Consider the following 9,035-nt stretch of genomic DNA (forward strand, 5'->3'; position numbering starts at 1 on the left):
GGCTTTTCTCTAGAGGCGGTTGAGGGCTTTTCGACTATCTTTTTTATTTTCTGTCCAGCCATTATTAAATGCACGAACTAGATCTCTTGAACGGAGAAAAATACAGAAAAAGGACGGAGAAACATACGACTGAGTTGAGTTGAGTATAGTAAAGTTCCCTCGAAAATTAAGGCTGGAAAAACAGCTGAGCTGCAGCTGGCGAGGGAAACACAGAGGTGTGGTGGCGGAATCAAGGTATCGACGCGTAGGCGGGTGGAGAGGGGGCGGGTGGAGAGGGGTGTTGATAACTATAAAACTATAAATAACATAAATTCGCCAATAAAACTCAATGCCATGCAATAAATAAAAACATAAATTCGCCAATAATAATAAAGAAAATCAAAGAATTTCTTCCAAATTACTCATTGCAGTGCTCTTCCACCGACTCCTCTCTTTTTCAAGCACCAATAGTTGGTTTTTCGCAATCACGGCAAAACCAATGAAGCAATTTAGATTTCTGGAGAAATGTGTCCTCTCGTCTTGGGTAAATTTTCGGCCGGACTCGTGGCCGGTCTCACGGCCAATCTCCAAATTCAATTATCAAGAAATATCTTCCAAACTAATGAAAGCAGCTCAATGAAATTAGGAATATTTATTCATTAAAACCTAACGGTGATGTTTAGCTCGTGACAATTTTTTAAATTTCACCTTTATTAGTGAGTTATATTGCGATTAACAGGCCGAAATTCTCAGTGATCAAAGAATTTCTTCCAAATTACTGAACAGGTTTAACGAAATTTTTAATATACATTCCTAACAACCAAACGGTAATTTTTCAGCTTAATTTTTTTTTCTATTTTGCCTTCGTTTGATAGTTTTTTTCATTTCACTGTCATTCTTGAAGTCATATTTCCTTATATTCGGCCTGTATGGCCGGGTAATTTGTCGATTAATTTCGCGGCGATCAAGAAATACATTCTAAACTACTGAACAGATTTGAACGAAACTTTGTATATAAATACCTAACCTCCCAACGGCGATGTTCAACTCGTGACAATTTTTCTATTTTGCTTTCGTTCGAGAGTTATCCAGATGTAGAAGAAACGACCGGCTGGTTTAACCAAGAGCCGTTTACGTATAGCCGTATAACTCGCAAACGAAGGCAAAATCGAAAAAAATTGTAACGAGCTAAACATCACCGTTGCTGAGAATAGGTATTTAAATACTAAGTTTCGTTCCAATCTGTTCAGTAGTTAGGAAGAAATTTCTTGATTACTGCGAATTTAAGCACGTATTGCTGTTTAAATCACGAATGAAGGTGAAATGAAAAAAAACTTGCGAAATAAGGCAAAATCGAAACAAAATTCACGAGCTAAACATTACCGTTCGGTAGTTAGGACTGTAAATTCTAAATTTCGTTCGAATCTGTTCCGTAGTTTCGAAGAAATTCCTTGATCATTGTGAATTTCGGCCTGTATTGCCATGTAACTCGAAAATGAAGGCAACATTCAAAAATTTTCACGAGCCAAACATTACCGTTAGGTCCTAATGAATACGTGTACCAAGTTTCATAGAGTTACATTCATTAGTTTAGAGATATTTCTTGATCATTGAATTTGGAAATTGGCGGTGAAACCGGCCGCGAGTCCGGCCGTTAATTTGTCCGAGACGTAAACCCAGGAGAGGTTAAAAAACAGATCTAGGTGAAAAAAACCATCGCTGGGAGTCATGTGCTGCACGTGTTGTGTACAAACCGTCAAAGGGTCAAACAAACGTTCGAACTTCTGACTGCCGCCCCCCCCTATCGCCCCCCTATCGTCCTCTTCTTCCTTATCGCCCCCAAAATCTCTCCACCGCCCCTAGGGGGTGATATCGCCCACTTTGGGAACCACTGGGTTAGGCTGCAATAAAGTTATATTGATATGTTTTGAAAATGTTTTATTATCATTAAATGTTTATGGGTAAATCCTAATAGCAGAACAATAAATATTTAGAGATTTCCATTAATTGTGGCCATTGTAGCGGCTAATGTAGCCGCGCTACATTTTACTGTAGCGGTAGCGCTCGCTACAATCTAGTGGTTGTAGCGGTAGCGGTAGCGCCCGCTACATTTAGAGCATGTAGCGGTAGCGCTGCTACATTTCAAAGTAGCGCTGCCCAGCTCTGCTTAACTATGGTTGTATTAAATGTCTTCTATATGGATATATATTGGATGCCGAATCAGCATTCCTACGAGTTTATGATTTGAAGGTTAGGTTAGGTTAGGTCGGCTCTGTGGAATACTTCCTGGTTGGTGATTCGATCTTGCCACCAGATCCTCATGATTGAGCAGAGAGAGCGCTGGTGGAATTGCTCAAGCAGTTTCACATGCTTCCAGTACAACGTTCATGTCTCACAACCGTGCAGGAGAGAGCTGAGGACCACTGCACTGTAGACCTTGAGCTTCATAGAGAAGCTGATATTGCTGTACTTCACACTTTGGTGGGCAACCGCCCACATGCCTGGCTTGCCTTGTGGATCCTGGCATTGATTTCGTGATCCAGCGAGCCGTCGCTGGAGGTACTGTTGCAAAGGTACTTGAAGGTTTGGACAGAGGAAAGCTGCGCGCCATCGATCTTAATGTGCGGCTGATTAATCGGCCTCCATGGAGCAGCTTGTAACAACACCTCCGTTGAATTGAGGCTGATGGTAAGTGGTAATGCTCAAGTTAAGTAATATAAACATGATAGAAATATAAAGTTTAATTCGCAGACGTTAGCAATGTAAAACTTCATATACCCACGTAAGAAATGAAGGATTTAACAAGAACATGATAGATATGATTAAGTGAATATGCTCATGCTTAAAGTGCACAATTTAATGTGCACAATTTAGACGATAATAATAATATGCATACGATATAAATGCACATTTAAAGTGCATACGTTAGCAATACAGAATTTAATACTATGCAGGGGGTCTTTGGGAAACTCAGTTCGCTTCTCGCTGTCGCTGGCGGCAGGAACTTGGTCACCGTCAAAGGTGGTCCTCCCAGCATGGCCTTGGGTTGGAATACTTTAACAAACTATGGGTACCTGTTGCCAAAAAGAATCTTGAGGTCATTACTCATTAAAAATAAGAAAATTGTGTGTTATGGGCGTTCAGCCGCACGTCAATCGACGTGCGTTACCGGAGCGCGGGACGTGGACCCGGCCCATCTTTGCGCTCCGCCCCTCGTCCTCTTACAGCGCGTATACGACGTAAACGCTGCAAGAGCGTCCTCTTACAGCGTATGCGACGCATACGTTGCAAGCGGACGAGAGACCCCAGTTGAACACTGAACACGTGTTCAACAGGGCCCACCTACTCCCCCTACCTACAGTCTTAATTAACCCCCTACCTAGGTGCCATCTTCCTGACAAAAGGCCTAACCTCCTACCTAGTACCTAGGTGCCACTTCCTGACGCCAGAACTTAACCTCCTACCGAGGAGCCTACTTATCACTCACTAGCCCGAATGCCTGCGAGTGTCCCGTCTAGCACCCACGAGCTCCGAAATCATCGGTCAGGAGCTCATCGATCACACGGGAATTCCAGATCACGATTCAAATCTGTTAGGGATTTCCATCACCTCCACGGGTCCCCAGGCGACTCGAGTGCTCTTGGGCAACCGTCGAGGTTCTCCTGGATAGCGAATTATTCCTCGCGGCGGTTCCGATGGGAGGTTGGAAACCTTATTATTATGGAAACCTTAACGACAGTACTTGCTTTTGCATCTTTTCGGCGGCCGACTGGGTTGACCAGGTTTGCTCAAATTATACCGTAGAAGCATCACCGTAGGCCATCCAGCGCTGCCTTAATCTGGAGACTCTTCGTCAAACGACAGTCATGGGATTTCAATGGTCTTCTGCAATCCCCATTTGACTCGAGTTTCCGGAGGCAACCTTCGGGGTTACCCATGCTTGCGAAGTATTCCTCGCAATGGTTCTTGCGGGAGGCTGAAAACCTCATTTTCACAGAACTTGCTTCTGCATCTTTTCGGCGACCGACTGGGCAGACCACGTTTGCGCGGAGTCCTCCATAGGAAAATCACCGTAGTAGTTCCAGTGTCGCCTTAATCCGGAGAATCCGCGTCAAACGCAAGACGCGCGAACTTCTGGAGCTGAAGCTCATCCAGCTCCGATGAATGACTCATCCGATCTTGCGTCTCCGAGTCGTCATCCGACTCGCTCATATTCCCGAAGCAAAAACACATACTCCGACATGTACGGCCAAAGCAGCGAAACATCGCGCGTAGAGCTATCATAATAACCTCACTTTGCACTGGTACAACAAGAGACAATGAGGTCGAAATTTGACCGAAGCGGACAGATAGGGTAACATGGGGCAGCGAGCCCACTGCGGGTCATGGGCCCATAGCGGGTTTCTCGCTAATAAACAAAACAAAGAACCACCTCGTATCAATTAAAACTTCATCAAAAATTTAGTTTAAAAAAGGGGGGGGGGGCGCGCTGCCCCATGTTGCCCTATAGCAGGTCGTATCCACTTTACCGAGCTTGGCGTGTCAAAGAAATAAGTTGCCTCGAATTTTCCGGTAGAATAAATGCATTAATTCTCGCACTACGTAAATATTCGATTACTTCTTCTAAAGTTGTTTAAATTCACAGACTTAAATTTATCAGGTGTATAAAATAATAATTAATTTCAATGGAGTGTATAATAATGTGAGTCTTTACAATGCAATTAATACAGGTGCATTTGAACAGGTTTTTAATTTAGTCCATGAAGATGACACAATGTTCGTTGCTCATGGGCTCAACATATCCATTACTCGGCCACCAATATATTCCCATCGTTGAAAGAAATGACGGTTTTGCTACGCATAAAGCGCCACTCTACCGCCACTCTGCACTTGCAGTGCCACGCTGCCGCCACTCTGCACTTGCAGTGCCACGCTGCCGCCACTCTGCACTTGCAGTGCCGCGCTGCCGCCACTCTGCACTTGCAGTGCCACGCTGCCGCCACTCTGCACAGTGCAAATGCAACGCCGTGCTGATGGATGCAGCGCGTTTAGGGCGCAACGGATGTGGCAGTGCAGTGTCGTGTATTTCATTCAGTTGTATGAGGCAGTGCAGTGTCGTGTATCATGAAGTTGTATGAGGCAGTGCAGTGTCGTGTATTTCATTCAGTTGTATGAGGCAGTGCAGTGTCGTGTATTTCATAAAGTTGTATGAAGCAGTGCAGTGTCGTGTATTTCATTAAGTTGTATGAAGCAGTGCAGTGTCGTGTATTTCATGAAGTTGTATGAGAGCAGTGCAGCGGACCTTCACGTACAGGATCAGCGGCATGAGGGAGCTTTACCGGAACTACTGGGGAAGGCTGAAACACCTGGGACTGTACTCACTGGAGAGGAGAAGAGAAAGGTATATCATACTGTACACTTGGAAGATGATAACCGGACTGGCTCCCAACCTTGAGAGTGAGAGCTCCAGAATAGTGACACGTTACAACGAAAGGAGGGGGAGACTGTGCAGGATTCCGCCTATTAATAACTGAGCCGCGGCCAGAGTACAGACTCTTCGTTAGGGATAACTATCCGTGGCAGGACCGATCGAGGCTCTTTAATGCCTTGCCAAAAACGCTGAAAGGAGGGGATTTCATCCTTGCAACATTCAAGAGACGACTGGACAATTGGTTGAGAAAGATCCCGGATTGTCCAGTAATGGGAAACTACCCTCAGCAATTGACAAGCAACAGCATCTTGCATCAGCTGGCCCAAATGAGGGCAAATAGACGGAACACGTCCAACGTTACATCCGGGACACGAGGGCGGGGTGACCTGCCTAGGGACGACTCGGAGACGGCGCATCAGCGTGACCGTGGACTAAGAAGTCCAAAACTCATCATAATCACACCGGATCTAGAGAGGGGTATCCAAGAATTATCTACGTATTCGGCTCCCGTGCCAGATGGGGTCCCTGCAGTATTACTGAAAAAATTTGTCGGTGCACTAAAGGTCCCTCTGACTTTGCTCTGGAAAACATCATTGAGAGAAGGAAATGTTCCAAGTGACCTAAAATTAGGGCTAATTACCCCTATCTACAGAGGAGGCGCAGGAGACAAACCCCAAAATTACAGGCCGGTTACATTAACATCACACGTAATCAAGGTATTTGAGAAGATTGTTACCAGAAGGTTAGTGCATTACATGGAAGACGCTGACCTTTTCAACAGAAGGCAACACGGTTTTAGATGAAATCGTTCCTGTTTGTCTCAGTTACTGGAGCATCACCACCAAATCCTGGCCATGCTGGATGATGAACAATCAGGTCAATTTTGGTGATCACATACCAGCAATAACCGCAAAAGGTAGACGACAGATGGGGTGGATCTGGCGGACGTTCAGAACGAGAGAAGCGGAACCGAAGATCACACTCTTCAGAGCCCTTGTAATACCTATCCTTGAATACTGCTGCCAGCTCTGGACTCCGTTCACACTAGGAGCGATACGGCAACTAGAAGGAGTCCAACGAACTTTTACTTCCAGGATCAGAAGGATGGAGAAGTTCAAATACTGGGAGAGGTTACAGCGACTGGGCCTGTACTCACTGCAGAGGAGACGGGAGAGGTATATCATTCTGTACACATGGAAAATGATACCGGTATGGTGCCAAACATCGAGAGCGAGACCTTCAGGATTAAGACATATCACAACGAGAGAAGGGGAGACTGTGCAAAATCCCTCACTGCGTAACAGATCCGCAGTCAGATTTCCATCCCTGCGTTAAGGATCACTTTCCGTGGCAGGGCCAAGACTGTTCAACGCCCTACCAAGGGATCTAAGAGAGGGGGAGTTCACCCTGGAGACCTTCAAGAGACAACTGGACGTGTTCCTGGGCACAATCCCAGATCGACCTCCCCTGCAACACTACCATCGGCGAGAAGCAAGCAACAACATCGTGCATCAGGTGGGGCGGATGAACGATAATCAGAGGCTGCGATCCATCGTAGCCTCGGACTGCCATGTCCCAAACAAATAATAAGGAATAAGGTCATAAGGTCAAGCTCACTGGCACACCGGACGCTTGCCTCGCCGTCAAATCAAATGATACTAGCCAGAAATTCTTCCCAGTTTAATACGTTCCGTTTACAACACATTATTAAGAAAGCAATGTAAATAATAATTTAATACAAATCAGATACGAAAATCTACAGGCCAGAAGGGAATTTATCTTCAAAAATATGAATATCATTATCTGCAATTTTGGACTGAACTTAATTATTTTCAATACCAATTTTTTATACGAACATATACACTCAAATTGTAAATAAAAGTTCAACGAAGATAAGCATATGGAACTAATTAATAGCAGACATGAATCAACTTTAAATAGCATTAGATTACGATCGCACGGGACCTGCAAAGCCAACCTCAATCATCAACATCTTCGCCGTAATTTCTTTCTTTTCCAAACGTAATTTTAAAACACACACGTCTAACGTTAAGAAATTATTCTGCCTTGAATTTATTGAAAATCACCTATTTATATTTGTTTTAGATGCGATATTGAGATTATTTTTGGTTTTGTTTCGAATCATATAATATATTTAATTCAAATCGATATATTGAGTTTGAAACTGCGTATCGCGTCAAAAAATAAGCTGCCCCAAATCTTCCGGTACATTAAATGCATTAATTCTTCCATTACGGGAATATTTTATTACTTAATATAATGTTGTCTAAATATCTCCTACTTCTGCATCAGAAATAAAAAGTTTGTTGCGACTATGCAAAGATAAGAGGCTTCATATTGAGGAAATTCAGCCGAGAATATTATTTGAAGTTGCAGACTTGAATTGGCTGCTGACAACTATCTGATTCTTTACTTTCATTTCTTCCGTATTTTTCAGCTGAGCCTTCACTCCAGTCAGCTCATTGCATAGCGAGCTCAAATTTTCACTCAACGAGCGCACCATTTCACTCAAGGAGTTTACTCCATCATTCAATGATTTCGACTCATTGTGCTCGTCTACCGGTTTCCCGCTTTTTCGAGCACCAAGAGTTGGTTTCACGCAGTCATATGACGCAACCAATGAAGTAATTTAGTTTCCTGAAGAAATAAGTACTCATCTGAGCTAAACTTTGAACAGCTGATTGATAGAAATGAGCTCCTCGCAACGTTCACAGGTGACGTCTGGTCTGCTTTGTTCACAGAGACCTCTTTGCAGTGCTTGCAAACTTTTATTTCTAACTGAGTTGAATTGATTTTTATTTCTGACTGAACAAGGGGACTTTTCGACTACTTTTTTTCTTCTCTGTCCAGCAATCGTACAATGCTCGGAGAAAAACGCCGGTGTAAATTTGAATTTAGTTTAGTAGAGATAAAGTTCCGTCACAAGAACAGACTAGACGAAGCTATGCAGGAGCATATGTTCAGTCTTAAAATGCCTAGCAAATTACGGACCAGGCAATAATTCCAGCAGCTATCTCAATCAATCGTCAGTTATGGAAAGATCGGGTTCCAAAAGCCGGATCCCTTGTGAATCAAGTCACGAAAAATTCAAGAATCGGCAACAGGCCATGGGCCTATTTCTTCAGTGCCGACACTTCTATTATTCTAATACTCCGACTGGCCCACAGCTGAGCAAGGGATATGCAGAGGTGAGGCTGTATGAGGGAATAAAACTGAGAAAATTTTGAGTTTAAAGTAAAAACGAGTTAAATGGAGAGAAAGATACGAGGTGAAGACTGAGTCTGGCTGAGTAGAGTTTAAATTCCGTCGCAGACACGCAACTCACATATTGGAAGGCGGTGAAATATAGGCCTGTTGTTGTAGGCCGTAGGCTTGTTGGCGATTCTTTGTTGAGAGCAGGGTGGCCCAGTGGTTACAGTTCAGAGTACCAAGATTGGAGCAGAGAGGCGCGGGTTTGATCCCAGCTCTGTGCACCAGTTTCTGGTCAGAAAATGTTGTTCACTGAAGCGGTACACTTTTTTATATTCATGGCATGTAGTTCCTGAGGTCTTTACGCGATGATGCCTTTGCTGTAAGCCAAACAGATCCATAGCTGACGAAGTAA

Source organism: Hyalella azteca, unplaced genomic scaffold (assembly GCF_000764305.2).
Source record: "Hyalella azteca isolate HAZT.00-mixed unplaced genomic scaffold, Hazt_2.0.2 contig10909, whole genome shotgun sequence".
Taxonomy (NCBI): Eukaryota; Metazoa; Arthropoda; class Malacostraca; order Amphipoda; family Hyalellidae; genus Hyalella; species Hyalella azteca.